The sequence below is a fragment of the Camelus ferus genome, chromosome 7, assembly GCF_009834535.1.
Source record: "Camelus ferus isolate YT-003-E chromosome 7, BCGSAC_Cfer_1.0, whole genome shotgun sequence".
Lineage (NCBI taxonomy): Eukaryota > Metazoa > Chordata > Mammalia > Artiodactyla > Camelidae > Camelus > Camelus ferus.
The window spans coordinates 52,587,384-52,604,467 of record NC_045702.1 but is presented as its reverse complement, the minus strand read 5'-3'; the positions used below and the strand labels follow the sequence as shown (position 1 = coordinate 52,604,467).

The window sequence follows — 17,084 nt, the reverse complement described above, 5'->3', positions numbered from 1 at the left end:
AACAGTGCCCAGCAAGTCTCTAGAATTTATTCAGCTTGCATTACTGAAACTTCGTATCAATTGGTTAGAAGCTTCCCACTTTCCCTTCCCTCCTGCCGCTGGCAACCACCATTCTGCTCTCTACTCCCGTGAGTCTGACTACTGTAGGTACCTAAAGCATCCAGCGTGGACTCAGGCAGCATCTGTCCTTCAGCGGATGGCTAATTTCACTGAGCATCATGTCCTCAAAGGTGACCCACGTTTTCACACATTGCAGGATTTCCTTTTTTCTAAGACTGAATAATATTCCTTTGTATGTTTATATCACATTTTTCATCCAGTCACCCACCGATGGGTATTTGGGTTGTGCAGTGAACATGAGAGTGCGAGTATCTCTTTGACACTCTAATTTCATTTTTTTTTTTAAGATAAATACTCAGAAGTGAGAATGCTGCATCATAAGGCAGTTTTATCTGTAGTCTTCTGAGGAACTTTCATACTGTTCTCCATAGCGGCTTCCTCATTTCTGTATCCCATCCGACAGTGTAAAGGGTTCCAATTTCTCCACATACTCAGTGACAACTTACTGTCTTTTCCTTTTAATATCCACCTGATATTAATTAGTTTTGATTTATATTTCCCTAATGATTAATGACATTGAGCATCTTTTCATAAACCTCTTGTTCATTTACATGTCTTCTTTGGAGAAATGTCTATTCAAGGCCTCATTTGTTTTACTGCTGTCCTTAGTTGTTTCAATCTATTGTTTCTTTTTCTGTGGCGAAGCTTTTTACTTTGATTGGAAGTAAACATTTAAATTAACCTAACATTTAAAATGTCCATACTACCCAAAGCAATCTGCAGATTCAGTGCAATCCCTAGCAAGATCCCAAAGGCATTTTTCATAGAAGTAGAGAAAACAATCTAAAATAAATTCGGAGCCACAAAAGACCCTAAATAACCCAGAAATCTTGAGAAGAAAGGACAAAGCTGGAGGGAGGCATCACACTTCCTGATTTCAAAATGTATTACAAAGCTACAGTAATTACAACTGTATGTATGTAAGTATGGTATTCACATAAGGAAAGACAGTTGGACCAATGGCACAGAGTATAAAGAACCCAGAAATAAATTCACACATCATATGATCAACTGATCTTCCACAAGTGCCAAAAATACACAATGAGACAAGGATTATCTCTTCAACAAGTGGTGTTGAAAAAAATGGATATTCCCATGCATAATGATAGAACTGAACCATGATCTTACACTACACACAAAAATCAACTTAAAATTGATTAAAGACTTAAACATCACCTTCTAGATGAAAACATAGGCAGAATAGCTTCATGACACTGGTCTTGGAAATGATTTCACAGACAAAACATCAAAGCACAGACAACAAAAGCAAAGATAGACAAAAAATGTGACTATACCAATAATATTCTTGACCACCAAAAATAACCTTTTTAAATAAGAATTCAAGTTTCTTTATTAGAAATTATTTTAAAGCCAGCCAATTAAGTACATTAAAAAATGGAAAAGAGGAAAGAAAAAAGTAGTTTATGTTTCTGCCTATATTAAAACTTTGTAGAGCCCTGCTATGTATTTATATATATTCATGAATCAATTTTCATATATATTTTTCTCATTTTTGTAATTTTAACCTGGCTTGTAGACATTTATACTAAAATAACATTTTATGATGGAATTGGAAAATGACATTCTCGTATCATTAATCCAAATGACACTAAAATACTAAAGATAAAATTACTTTGTGGCACAGGCTTTAGTCAGAGTTTATCACTAAGTTATTATTAGAATAGGCCATTGAATCAGAACAAGTCATAGAATGAAGATGGATCCCTTGGGAAGTCTGGATAAAGGGGAAAAAAAGGATTTATAAGATGAAGTACGTAGTAAAAACAAGTGAAAACACGAAACAGCATCTAGGAGGAACATTTTATTGAAGTTAGACATATTACTATTCTTGACTTTTTTATTCTGAAAAGCACAGGGGATAAATCACAAGACCTAATGAAGAAAGTTTCCCTTGTAGCCATGGCTTACTTCTCCCAAAATTTTAATGGATGGTTTGAACCTGGTAAACAGTTTTGACAATTTCAAAAATATAAGCATACTCTGCTTAAGTCAATCAAATTGCCATCCTGGTAGTAATTTTATTTGACCAATGATTCTCAGACAGGTTATACATTTCAATCATCTGTATGGATTTCTGAACACCTATACATCTTGAATGAGAATTTTTGAAGGAGCAATGTTTTGTATGTTTAGTTTAATATGATCCGCAGTGGACTGTGGCCCCTTATAGTAGCATAAGATGTGTTCACAACATATGAGGTAGATTGTTTTTATTACTTATTCTACTCCCCACCCAATGTCCATGTTTTCTGACTTAAAACCAAGTAGTACTCTCCGACTCTTACTGTGGATTATGGCATGAGACTTGCTTTGGTCAATGGAATGTTAGCAAGAGTTTTAAAAACAGAGGCTTGAGAAGCACTTGCAAGCTTTCAGTTGTGCCCTTGCATCTCTGCCATCACTAATACAAACAGCTCAGTCTAGACAATTAAGGACTTGTGAAAAAGAGCTGGTTTCCCCCTTTTTCCCACGGCCTGCTTACATCAGTTTACAGCTGGTTGACTCCCAGTTCCGAGAATAAGTCCAGCCAAAATGAGCAGAACTGCCGAGACAAGCCCAGTTTAAATCACTGAATTGCAGGCTCATGAGCTAATAAATAAAGCCTTCTTATTTTAAGTCACTGAATTTTCAAGTCTTTTGTTATGCAGCATTAAGGGTGTCAAAAGAAGGCTGATACACCATTTTAAGAAAGGTTATGTTACCTTGATTCTAATTTACAGTTCCAATTACAGTCTCCCAATTCTCCAATTCCAACTTCCAATTTCCAAATCTTTGGAAAAGTTCAAAGTAGTGTGGGGGAGTTATGGAAAATACAGTTAGGTAGATGAGCATATTTAGTGAGTAATAAACAATATTTTTAACTTAGTGATCTGGTCACTTGAACTACCAAATATGATTAAAATTTTTATAATATGTATCATGTGTTAATCACTTATCATTCCATCACAAGTGTCATAGTAATATCTATTGAGTCTAATAAAACCTGTATCTAAAAATAAGCTAAATAAACATTAATGAAGTAATGTGTAAAATTTTTAAGAATTATTTTATTCTTTAATCCATTACTTTTTAAAGAATAACTTTTTTTGCTGTTCTATTGTGTATAAGTTTATGTGAATTATGATACACATATACCATATATAGTAAATAAATATATAAAATAATAAAAAAGATAAAAAAATCTTTATCCCACCTCTCAAAAATGTAAACAATCTTAATATTGAAATTACCCATTTTATAACATGCTATTTGATCACAACTGTTTTCCAAGTTTTTAGAAATTAATATCACATGAATCTGTTTGGATATAATGTTCCTTTTTTCAATAGCATTTTAATGACTGATACGTTAGCATCTACGTAGAGAAGCTATATTACATATATGGAGATGCATTACTCAGAGAGATGATACATTGTATATGGAGAGGAAATATATTATCATGTATACATTATTATGTAGTATATAGTAAACAGAAAGTTCTAAAACATAGTCAAATACATTCCATATTTAGATTAGAGGGTAAAATGAGGAATAGGAAGAAACAAGCAAACAAACAGCCAAACAAACAAACAAAAAAACTGAGGAAGAAAAGTCAGAGAAGTAAGAAGAAAATCAGGGAAGTGTGATGTCCTGTAAATTAGAGAAGCCAGTGTTTCCAAAAGAGGGAGCAGTCAACTCTGTGAGCTGTTGCTGAAAGTCATGAATCTTCATGGGAGCCACACCCAGGAGGAGGTGGTAGTCACTTCCCCACTTTGGGAAACAGAACATATACAAAGCAATGAGCGGAGAGTGAATTACTAAACACAGTGGAACACACTGAAATCTACCAAAGATACCTGCCTCTGTCTCTAAGGTATCATCTAATTAGCTCCAGTGTCTTGGTCTCAGAAGGTGGGATTGGTGAAGAATGGGTATTAAATGGTTGGCAGTCACATGTGGATTTAAAAGACTGTGAGAGTCCAAAAATCTGGGGTAATTGGAAATAGAATGTGTAGACAATGTTAAAAAAGAAAGAAAGAAAAAGAAAAGAAGGAAGGAAGGGACAGAATGAGGGAGGGAGGGAGAAAAACTACCTTAAAGGCAAATATCAGAAATTTTATTCTGTCTTCCAATTTAAAGATTCTAGAGATCTAAAGATCACTACATAATGTGTCATGTTATAGTGATGGAAAGCATGGGTAACTTTGAGGTGACTAGGTAAGATCTTGAAAATTTGTTCAGAAATTTTGTTTTCTGGACTAGGAGAATGACACTTGTTTTCACCCATGCATATGCTTCTCAGTAATTCTTTCCTTTAAAAATCCTCACCACTTCCCCTTTAGTCTTCCTGCTTGCACAGTGTCATGATAATCATGATAACAGATATTCCCTACGTTTTTTTTCCCAAAAATTCCCTTGCAAGCTCTTGTCTTAATTTTGATTTTTAAAAAACTGTTCTAATCTAGTCTACAGTTTCCTCGTACAGAAAAAGTCAAAATAAAATTTGAATTCAGTGAGCTTACCATGTCTTGCTTTTTCTTTGGAGCTACTACAAAAAGTAGAGTTCTAATTCTAGTAACCCAGAGTGTGGGGGAAGTGGAGCATTTTGTGGAAACTACATGTGGCAGCAGGGGAAGACAGATGACGAAAGTGACAAAAAAAAAAAAAGTATATAAATTAACAAGGAGTAGAGAATTCAAGCCCATATAGCTACCTAGAATGTACTCTTCTATAGAAATTATGAACCTTATGCCTAAAACTTCATTTTCTGAGTTTTGGGTTTCAAATATTTTCAATGAACCATTCAGCTGTATAGTTTTTCTTACCAATAATGATATCTGAAAGCTTCTATATTTAAGCATTTAGGTGACCTCAGCTTTTCTCATGACAATGCAAAAGAGTAAGGAAAGAGAAAAAAAGATGAAAAGAAAAGCAAAGCTATTTTATAGCTAAGTAGGTCTGAATGGTATTAAAGATTTTACTAAAATGTCAGTTGCTATTCAGCCACTATCCTGTGCTCACCTCTGCTGTTAGAGTAATGCTAGGGGGCTCTGGGAATGCCATTCAGCCAGCAGATAAGAAGTAACCGAAGCATCAAGTTAAGGCACATGCTCTTCTTAGATCAAAAAGAAGGCGATTTTGCCATCAGTGCTAAGAAGCAGAGAGACCAAGTCCTGGGCAACATTTTCTGAGCAGTATCCTATCTGAATAATCAAGCCATTTTTCTTTTTTGGTCAGTTTAATGCAGGTTTTTTTTTTAAGTTTTTTTTTTTTTTTAATTTTGTTTTAGGACAAGCTGTACCTTCATTCCATTTAGACTGAGGCAACTCAACTATCAGGAGTCTAATTTACTGGTGGCATTATGCTCCTAGTGTTTTATTTCATTTCAGGATTGTCTCCTCAGGGCTAGACATTTTAGACATCAACCACTATTACAAATTGAAGCGGGATGGTTAAGAGGCAGTGGAAAAAGTGAAGTGTAGAATGAAGTATATAAATAAACTGTGGCAGGGCAATTACTCCCAAGCCATCAGGTTCATGGTCAGAAAAACCATTTATTTGGCACAAAATTGCTTCTTCAATAGGCAACGTATCAAAGCAAGTAGATATGTGGGAAACTACTGTTAACTGTCTCTCAAAGCAAATAATCATGGAGTTTAGGAGAAAAACATTTGTTTTCACCTATGCATATGTGCCTCAGAAATTCTTCATTTTAAAAGCCCTCATCATTTTCCCTTCAGTCTTCCTGCTTGCCCAGTATCATGATAACAGATATTCCCTAAGTTTAAAAAAAAATTCCTCTCAAACTCTCATCTTAATTTTGATTTTTAAAAACTGTTTATTTCAGGGTCAGTAAATAACAATGTTTCAAGAATTGCCTTTATATTTTTGGGCAGAGAATGTAGTCTTGGACTAATGTAAGTCATTTTCACACAAAAGCTGAATTTCCATGGTATAAATTTACCATGTTTTAATGAAGTCAGTTGTTTCAATATAGTTGAAGTTTCTAAATTAGCTAGGCTGATACCACTGTGCTCAGGTGATACAGAGATACTTAGAAGTTCCTGTGTTACCATGAATCTTTTCTTGGATGCACTGGGATCATACCCAGACATGATCTTCACAGTTTACTTAATTCCTCTTTCAGGATTATTAGAGATTCTTGCAATCTCTTCTCTTTTAAATAATGGTACTGCTCATATCCTTTACAAAAAAATACAGCCATAACCGAAACTGAGCTGGAGTCCAGAATCAGTGTGAGAACTGATGTTCCTGGGACTCAACAATGCAGCCTTAAATTTACAGAATTTTGTAGATCCGGATAACACAAAATTCTATATTTTTATGGAAAGTCATGCTTTACTGAATTTTCACAAGACTGAACAAAGATTCTTGTATCTTAAAGTAGTTTAGGGAAAAAAAGAAAATATTTTGAAGCAAAATAATATGACCTGTCTTGGAAAAGTATTCGAAAGTACTTGCAAAGAAAAAAAAAAGTGTAAAGTTTGCTAGGGAGAAGAAGAGAAGCTCAATTATCCCTTTTGTAATTTTTAAAAATAAATGTTATGCTTTTTAGATATTTGAAAAATGTATTATTTCAAACCATGTACCCTCCCTGGTTCCACTACTTCCAAGCCAACTGGCCTTGGGAAAGTTACCTGGTCCTTTTTTCATCTCTAAAGTGAGGGAAAGATTAGTCCTTTTACCAAGTTGTATGCATGCAAAACAATATGTAAAGTCTTAGTACATGAGCTGAATAAATAACTACAAGGAGCTGCTTTGTGCTATTAGGGTCAAAGAAGCTTATGGTACATCTATCACCTGTGACATTAAAACAGCTCAGGGGGTTTATGAACATAGTTCATATGACTTTTTATCAAATGGTCAATATTTTTAACCAATTTTATTTTCAGCCATCTACCCAGAGAAAGTGACATTTCAACTGGAAGGAAGTGAATTCATGCATCCCTGAAGAAAAAGGGCAACAATTTAGAGCTAAGATGGGAAACTGGAGCATATGGTATATTCCAGGAATGGCAAGAAGGCAACTATTGCCGTAACAAGTGAAAGAGGAGGAGCTCAGTAGATCATGAAAGAGGTTAGGGGGGTCAGATCATGCAGTGTCTCTTTGGCCATTGTAAGGACATTACAGTATGTTGAGGAAACTCAAAACTTTCCTTAAATTTAATCTAAATAATAGTGAATTAAGTATATGTGAAAAAATTAAAGAAAACACATCTAATTGCAATTTCTAAACCAGTGCTGACAACTTCTAAGCAAAACTCAATTGTGTAATTACTATATTATCCCATTATAATTTAAAAATTTTACAGACCATCTAGAAACTAATGTATTAAGAAGATCTTTAAACTCTTACCAGTACAATAAATAAGGACAATTTAAGAATCTTAATTTCAAGACACATGTAATGAATTTGTTATTTTTTAAAAGGGCAATAATTAGTATATAAATTTTATTTTGATGATACCGTGGGACTATGACTGTCGACTATCAAAAAGTAAGAATCAAGTCATAATTAGAAAGTTCTTTTCTTCTTTCCACTACTATAGCACCATGGACAGTGACTACCCCACACCACTAGTTAAGCCCAGTCTGTTGGTTAATACGGAAAATTCATAAATATCACCAAGTTTTATAAAGAAGGCTCAACTACACAACAAGGCTTTGAGGCAATAATTAAAGTCAGGTATTTGATTTAGTTGCTATGCTTCTAGAAAAAGCACAGTGTATGTAAATAAAATTGAACTAAAAATAAAAACAAGTGTTTAAACATAGCTCTAAATAAAGTTGTAAATACAGAAAGCTAAGCTATCTTTGGTTTACTATTTCTGGAGTTCACTGTATTCTTTGTAAAATGGTGAGGTGGAAATAAAAAATCGGAATGTTATCTAAGGTTCTCTCCGTTCTAAACTTGAGTACTATTAACTAAAAGTCATCCTACAATTTAGACGAATGCAATCCTGATTTATATAACCCTGCCGCTGATATAAACTTTCAGTACTTTCAAACTCACTCTGATAGAAAGAATGCCTAACATAAGTAAGTGCTTCAATACATTGAATACCAAGTAAGAGAAGAACCACACCAAACTGACTTTGCAGCACAGAAACTCAATACTGCATATAAAAAGAAGATCAGAGGCAGAATGGCTGGCTAACTTACCAGGCTATATTACATCATAATGAGTCATTCTTTCTATGATTCTTCCCTGACTACATGCATGTTGATTAATTCTTTTATACTAGCTCTACTCATGTTCCCCAAAATGACTGCCAAAATTTCAGGTGTCACGAAAGAATCCATCAGACAGAAGATTTGATTTTGCCTCTACTTTTCCCTGTTATCAGTGAGAGTAACAGTCTTTTCCATAATCCCCCTTGCAGATTTTCTCTCGTATCTGTTGGCCAGAATTCAGTTACATGTTTCAGCCATCAGCATGGAAATTGAATTACAGTCATTGGCTTAGCTGAGCAAAATTAGCCAGTGGTATGTGCATTTTGAAATATACGACTGACCTTCTCTTTAGTAGTTGACTATCCAATGCCTGAATAGAATTGGGGTTCTGCTAACAAGAAAAATGAGCAATGGCTGCGAAATCTACCTTTTTTAATTTAAAAGGAAACATAGGTTCTACTCCATCCTGCATTCTTCTGTCTATGCAAGCAAACACTGACAGACACGTGCATCTGCTTTGCAATGAGGTATCATTTAAGAAATTGACCATCTCTCAATAGGTCATCCATGCCTTTTCCATGGCTTCATCCATGGCTTTTCAAACTCCTTTGAGTTTTATCAATTATGAGCATCACTATTACATGACTTTAATTAACAAATGTGAATTATTATCTTATAAGTGCAGTGCTTGTAATTCTAGTTCAACTGACAGTTTGTTCACAATGAGTATCCCAATCACCCTGTTCAATACACTTGTCTCATCAAATTTATCCCAAAAGTTTATTAACAAACCCTGATATTTCTAGTCACTATCATTTCCAATTAGATGCTAAATTATATGCAAAAATATTTACTAAATTATATTTTACCAGGTGTAATGTAACATTATCTTACGTAAAACCAGATCCTCTCCTTAAAATTTCATTTTATCATTTTCCTCACTCTTAATACCCCTAATAGCTACATTTTTATTTTTACTTAATGCTAATAACCCTAAATCAAGATGATGTGCAATTTCCTTAAAATATTAATGTAATCATTCACTTAAAATCCTCTTCAAATCATCATAAAGAGGATATGCCAGTTTTCTTTGCCAGGGAGAGCCATCAGCACCCAAGTAGTATGAAAGTTTTCAAGTAATACACAAAATGTGGAATTTTACTTTCCAAACCTAGGCCAATGAGGAGGTATTATGCACTATTACCCTCACTCTACCAATGACACAATGTGCAGACAGGTCAACAGACTTGCAACACCAAAACTGGAGACTGAGAACAAGGTCATCGTGAGTCTAATAACCAACTCTATTCTTAATTCTCTTAGTCACAAAAATATGATTAATGCAGCAAATGCAGGCTTGTTACCTGATTATTATCCCTTCTGGGTATGACATAATTCTGTCTGTCTCTTTACAAATATATTCCATGTGTGATGTTGATCCAGTGCTCTGCAAAACACACCAGGAAGGCATTAAAGTCTCTTTGCTCAAGAGAAAAAAATCATTAGATTTATTCAAGCACTGAAAATGGAGATTTATATTTTTAAATGCCATATGCCATTTTAGAGAGGGCTCTGGTTTTTCCAAGTACGACATCATAATTGTCATATGAGTGAGATAAAGAATGGGAAAAATAGTTATAAGCTGATCCTTCAAAGAGCAATGGCTCTTGGATCTAAAAAATGGATTACTAAATATTCATTTTCCGATGATGTATTTTGGGTTGATTCTGTTGAATATATACAATATGAAAGGTCATATTTAGTCCCATAAGCATTCAGCTGAGTTTTATCCTTACTGTCAAAGTCTAAAGTCAATGGGTAATGACTATGAGAATGCTGCTTATAATCTCCCCATCGCAGAATGCATTTGAGATGTTACAGTGTCTGAAAGTGGGGGAAAAGACAAAGGCAGAGGTAATGAAAGAGTCTGAACACCCTCTACATCAGTAAGTATGCATTATCTTTTTATTTATATTGCTTCATACATAGTGATTACATTTTTTGAGAAGCTCAGCTGCCCTGTGAGAGGTAAGCCTGCCACAGACAGCAGCATCCTTAGCAGGAACTAGTGCTGAAAGACAGGTGACACACACTGGTGGAATGATATTAAAGGGTGGACGGCTATCACTTGGAAGCACTTCTCAGAGGTTCAAAGCCAGGTTGTCTTGCTTTGTGAAACCTGCACTTAAGGATTTAAGTTATGTACTTTGTGAAATCTGCACTTACAGATTAAGAACTGCCCATAAAACTTTTCTGTACATAAACATTGATTTATTAGAATCCTGAAAATAAGTTTCTCAGTAAAATGATGAATAACACTTCATAATGCATAAAGCCTTATTTTGCATTATAAGGCAGAAATCAATTATTTCAGGAAAAATATTCATAGAAAAATATAAATATGGATGTAATGTAATATTTCTGTTTCCACAACAGATTAAAAGTCACAGGCCCACAGGTCCATAGCGACACTAAAAAGGCAATTCAAGTTTAACAAAATCTGCCAAAATTTCATAGCAGCTGTCCCTCTGAATTTGATTTTAGCAGATCACTGGGAGGATATGCTAAGGATATCTAAGGAAATAGATTTGTTGATGTATATAAGTAGAAAGTGAATATCTAAAAAAGGTAAAAATTCAAAATAAAGCAATCAATGAGTAACAGACAAACATAATTCCTATGAACACTGAAATAATGTAACTAGGTAGGGGTCATTTATAGAACTTCTTTTCTCTGTAAAATCAAATGTTTCCGTAAATCACATGTTCTTATTTTCAAGTGTACTTTTCCTATAGAAAGCTTTAAACTAAATTTGCTTTTGCTTTTTAAAATGTTTTCTATTGATTTCTTTAAAATGTAAAAGTAACGAATAAATATAAGCAGAAAAAAATGAACCACCCATAACCAGTGTATGAAAAGATATCTTTTTTCTGATTATCCTGTAGGAAACTAACAAATGTACTGAGAAAAATGTTAACATCCTTAGTTATTACTAGTTTGTTTAGGCACAAGACGGCTCTGTCCAAACATTTTTTAATTATTTTTTTGGCAGACATTGAAGGGTTTTGAAGAGTTCAATAGTCAATTTTGTTAATTTAATGTACATTAATCAATTCATGTACTTCATGTCTCCATCTATAACTGGCAGCAAAGGAAGTTTGAGAGAATTGATTATCAAAGAAGAAAAGCTGAAAAATATGTGACTCCAAAAGATATTTTGTTAAAAGTTTCAGTTTTCTAAACTAAATTAAAATGGATACAAATTTGTTAGGAGATTTTCAACTGAAATTACTATTTCACGTGGGAACAAATGAGAATCAATGGGGAAGTTTAAAAAAATAACTGAAAAATTTAAAAATCATTTATCCTCCACTGCACAGTGAAATTTACTTGAACTATTTCAGGTCTATTACACACATTGTTTTATTTTCAGACTTCCAGAATTTTCAAAAATTAGTTTTCTTATCTTACTGTGGCAAGATGCAGCTACAACATGTATGTAAATCTCTATGTTTTTACATCTATGGCAAAGTTACAGGATAGCTGTCACTTTACACTTCTATTAAAACTCAATAAAACCCTAAATTATTAACTAGTGATAACAACTACTATTTATTGAGGACATTCTATGACAGACTATACCAGGCACTTCACCAACAGTTGAAGTCACAAACACCCAAAGATACAGATAATGTAAGAGGAAACTAGAGCTCAGAGATGTAAAGTGAGGCACCCAAAGTCAATCGGTCAGAAGCAACCAACGGTGAACCCAAGTCTACTTGACTCAAGTATGAACTTTCCATTGTAATTTTATATTACCTTGCCAGCTAATATTCTTACTACTTTCATAATAAGCAGTGAACTGATTATTAAAAAAAAAAAAACAACTATGCTAGAAATCTGTTTAAAAGGCTTTGTTTAAATTTAATTCAAGATATTTTGTTGGCATAACCTGAAGTCACACTTTCAAACTACTGATAAAGATTTTACATGGGAGAACCATATTTCTCCCAAAAAGATAGAACATTTCTATCACTTTTTATATTACTTGCTTCCAAAAATGATTTGAAACATTTCCAAAATTGACAAAACTAAAACATTTGTAATAGTTTTTAACATCCTAGATAATGCGACAGAGTAAAGATTGGCTGATCCTGGAATTCCCTAACTCAGAAACCAACAAAGTCAATTGATAAGGATATCTGGCTGTGTGTTTTCAAGAAGGGAAAGGATCCAAATGCACTGAGGAAAAAAATTCAAAGCTCAAGACTATCTCAAAAAAGGATACAGTTTTTTCCAACCAGGTGGTATAAGCCCTGTAACAGAACTCCTGACAAGTTTCCACTTCTCAAACTAAATACACAGTTCTAATTTAGCACTTTCGACCCTAACCCACTCCTACTTTTTCTGACACAAATACTGGTACATGATCAGGCTCTTAGGAAACCAGAGAGAATAAACAATTCATATCTCTTAAATAAATATTAGATGGGAGACAAGCAAGTCTGAGATAACGCAGTAAAAGAGTTAAGGAGAACTGAACCATATCGTATCAGAAAAACAAAATATTAGTAAAATTGTTCAAGTGTGAAACAAAGGAAAGGAGAAAAGAGGCAGAATGACATCTATCCGCAACACTGTAAGAAAGAAACCTAAAGAAGTAAAAATCACAAAGTGATGAAATACTCAATTTTCAGATTAAACAAAATCCAGACACACAAAAATAACCCTATTGCTTTGGTCGTTTCCATAGAAGAACTTAAGGACAGCATACCTAATGAAATGAGAGAGTAAACATGAAATGATAAAAGCACAAAATCAAATGAATAGGAGATTTTAGAAATAAAGAACAAAATCATGAACCAAGCAACAATATTATAAAAACAATGAGTCTGAGACCAGAAAGAAAATTAAAATGGCTGAAATAAATTAACAGCATAGGGAAAGGACTTAAAAATTACAGTGAACATCAAATATTGGAAAAAGAACTAACTAAGGTAACTAGAAAGAATATTGTGGGTGAGGGGAACAAAGATATCTACCCAACACATGGAATAGAAAAAATATTAAAGGCTATAAGAGATATTTATATATTTATGCATCAACTTGACTATGATACATAAATACATAAATATTTTCTTCCAATGAAGGAAGAATTAAGTAAGTATATTGAAAAGCGATATTGTGTTACTAAAAAAAAGCCTGATTGGCTTATTCAGGACAAATAACACACTGAGACACACCCTAGTTAAAATGCTGTATTTTCAAGATAAAATAGTTTCTGCATACAAAAGTAAGAGGGAGAGAGTTGTGGGAAGTAGGGAAGAGAAAATCAGACCGGTCTCAGACTTCTTATCAATATTCAATATCATAAAACAATAAAGACTGAAATTTTCTAAGGGAAAAATAATGTGATCCAATTTTTTTATCCTCAGTTTAGCTGTCCTTACAAAATAAAATTAACAGGCAGATACTGCTAACCTGAAAATAAGTCAAAGTAAATAGAACACATGATCCCTTGCTTAAAAGATAAAATGCGATGAAATTCAATCAACTTAGGAATTAAACTTTAAGAGCCAGAAAAAAAACAGACCCAATTTTTTTCCATTTACCACAGTCAGCAAAAGAAATGTACAGATTGGGGTCAATAAACTTTCTGAAAAGGGTCACAGAGCAAATATTTTAGGCTTGGCAGTCTTTAGGCTCTCTGATGCACATGTTTTACTGTGCTGTTTTAGTTCAAAAGTAGTCGTAAAGAACATGTAAATAGATGGGTGTGGCTGTTTCTCAAAAACTTATTTATGAGAACAGATGGCATGTTGTATTTGACATGTGGGCTGTAATTTGTCAAATCACGGATTGGATGAACATTACTCGATTAGCCTGGGTTCCTGTAGTGAGGAAAGCTGGAGTAAAACCCTCAGTTACCCATCAAAGAGATGTGTCATGAATGAGAAATAAACCTGGTTTTAATCTGAGATTTTGTTTTTTTTGTTAAGTCAACATAACCTAGCATATCCTGAAGATAAAAATGAGTGTCAATTGTTGCAAACTTTTTGTAAAGCAAAATGATAATCTCAAATATACAACCAAATTAACTCATATTTGTGAGATAACAAATCCAATGATATATACATGCTACAAAAGATGAACTGAAATGCTCATCAACAGAGAAACTGTTGTTAACTTACTATTGTACCTCCACACAGATGACCTGCAACATGAGAATTCTTTATTAGCAGCATGAAAGACTAGACATCTTGATATCTTGACACTGATCATATATACAATATACGATTTACCATAAGGAATATATATATATGAGATATGATTTATTATATAATATACATGTGATTTATTGTAAGGAATTGGCTAATGTAATTAAGGAGGCTGGGAAGTCCCATGACCTGCTGTCTGCAAGCTGAAAACCTAGGAAAGCAGATGGTGTAGTTTCAGCCTCAGTCCAAAGGCCTGAGAACCAGCAGAATCAGAACTGATGGTACAAATTCTAGTTCAAGTGCACAGGGAGCTCTCGTGGTTTAAGTCCTAGTCTGAGGACAGAAGCCCAATGTATCAGCTCAACAGCCAGGCAGAGAGTGAATTCTTCCTTCCCCCACCTTTTTGTTCTGTTACTCATGCCCCTCAAGATTGCATGATGCTCACGCATATTAAGGAGGGCTACCTGCTTTATTCAGTTTACTGATTCAAATGCTGATCTTCCCCAGAAACACCCTCACAGATACACCCAAAAATAATTTGTAGTCTGGTATCCCGTGGCACAATCAACACATTAAATTAACCATCACAATCCTTCTGTTAAAAATAGTTAAGATAAATGATAAAATATTTTAATAACTTTTAGAAATTGAAGTATAGTCAGTTTACAATGTTGTTATCAATTTCTGGTGTGCAGCATAATGTTTAGTCATACATGTACATGCATGTATTTCTTTTCATGTTCTTTTTCATTATAGGTTACTATGATATATTGAATATAGTTTCCTGTGCTATATAGTATAAGCTTGTTATTTATCATCCCACTGTGGTTCCCTCTTTATGTCTCCAGTTGAAGAAGATCTTTTTTGATAGGTTCCAGTCTTTTTTTTATTGTTGTTAAAAAAAATTGTATTTACTTAGACAAATTCAGAATGTCAACAAAACAGCTGCAACATTTTTTTTTTCGCAATTACACAGTGGTATTCAGTTAACAGAACAACACTTATTTCGTATAAGCTGCATCAGAGACAACTAAAGATGAAAAAACTACTATCCCCATATATAACTAATCAGTGCTGTGCACCAGCAAGAACCTGCTTTAAATTTCCATGCCAATTTACAACCCCTATACTGTACCAGGCAAGGTTAGTGGCTACTGAAAATACCACCAGGACAGGGCTATCTAAAGACACATTCAGTAGTGTGTTAACTATGCAAAAGAAGACACTGTACAGTTTAAAAACAAATCTTACACAGCCTTACATTTCAATTTATTTCTTTAAAAGGAGTTGTGTACAGGGGGGTTAAATGCTTTATAGACAAGAAAAAAAAACTGCGCTAGAACCAACTTATTCATCATCATCATCTTCTTCCTCTTCGTCTTCTTCTTCCTCCTCTTCCTCATCCTCATCATCTTCTTCATCTTCTTCCTCTTCCTTCTTTTTCTTGCTTTTTTCAGCCTTGACAACTCCCTTTTTTGCTGCATCAGGCTTCCGTTTTGCTCGATACGCAGCAATATCCTTTTCGTACTTTTCCTTGTCATCTGCAGCAGTGTTATTCCACATCTCTCCCAGTTTCTTTGCAATGTCACCAATGGATAGGCCAAGATATTCTCCTTTGATTTTTGGACGATATTCAGAACAAAACAAGAAAAAGGCCGAAGGAGGCCTTTTGGGTGCATTGGGATCCTTGAACTTCTTTTTTGTTTCCCATTTAGGAGGGATATAAGTTTTCATTTCTCTTTCATAATGGGCCTTGTACGCCTTTGCCATGTCTTCGAACTTTCCTTTCTCTTTAGCAGACATGGTCTTCCACCTCTCTGAGCACTTCTTAGAAAACTCCGAGAAGCTGACTGAAGCATCTGGGTGCTTCTTCTTGTGCTCCTACCGGCAAGTTTGCACAAAGAATGCATACGATGACATTTTGCCTCTCGGCTTCTTAGGATCTCTTTTGCCCATGTTTATTTTTTCCTCAGCGAGGCACAGAGTCGCCCAGTGCCCGTCCGGCTCTCATGTGCCCCCGCGCTGTCTCTATGGAGCTCAATGTACTGCAATGGTTGTTCCAGTCTTTTTTTAATCGATGGTTGTTTAGCAGTCAGTTGTGGTTTTGCTGTGATCGTGACAGAGGGAGAGCTGGTGGTCTTACTACTCTGTCTTCTTGACCAGAAACCAATAAAATATTTTTAAAATTATTTTTTTCAAATGCTTAGTTCAATTGGTCCAACAGTAAGGAGATCACAGAGATCCCAAAAGTGAAATGAGATAGTATGATAGATGTGGGCACACTGTTGTACTTTTAGTAACTGTAAGTGTCCGATTTTCATCACCAATGTATGATGATTAATGCTGATTAAATCTGCAGTAGAGATTACAGGTTATAATCTGTAAATAAATCTAAATTACTGTGTTCTTCTTTTCTGCAATTTCCAGCAATAAACTCCAAATCATTACAACTATTAGCTACCTGACCAAAAGTGTATCACTGAGATAGTTCAATTATAAGGTGACATGAAGACAGCTTAAAATTACTGAAATTTTCATCTGTTTTATCAT

General features: G+C 34.3%; 1 pseudogene; it reads right to left on the bottom strand.

Annotated features, from left to right (window-relative positions):
- Positions 1 to 15,487: 15,487 nt before the first annotated feature.
- On the bottom strand, positions 15,488 to 16,831 carry LOC102515966 (annotated as a pseudogene).
- Between the last annotated feature and the right edge of the window lie 253 nt (positions 16,832 to 17,084).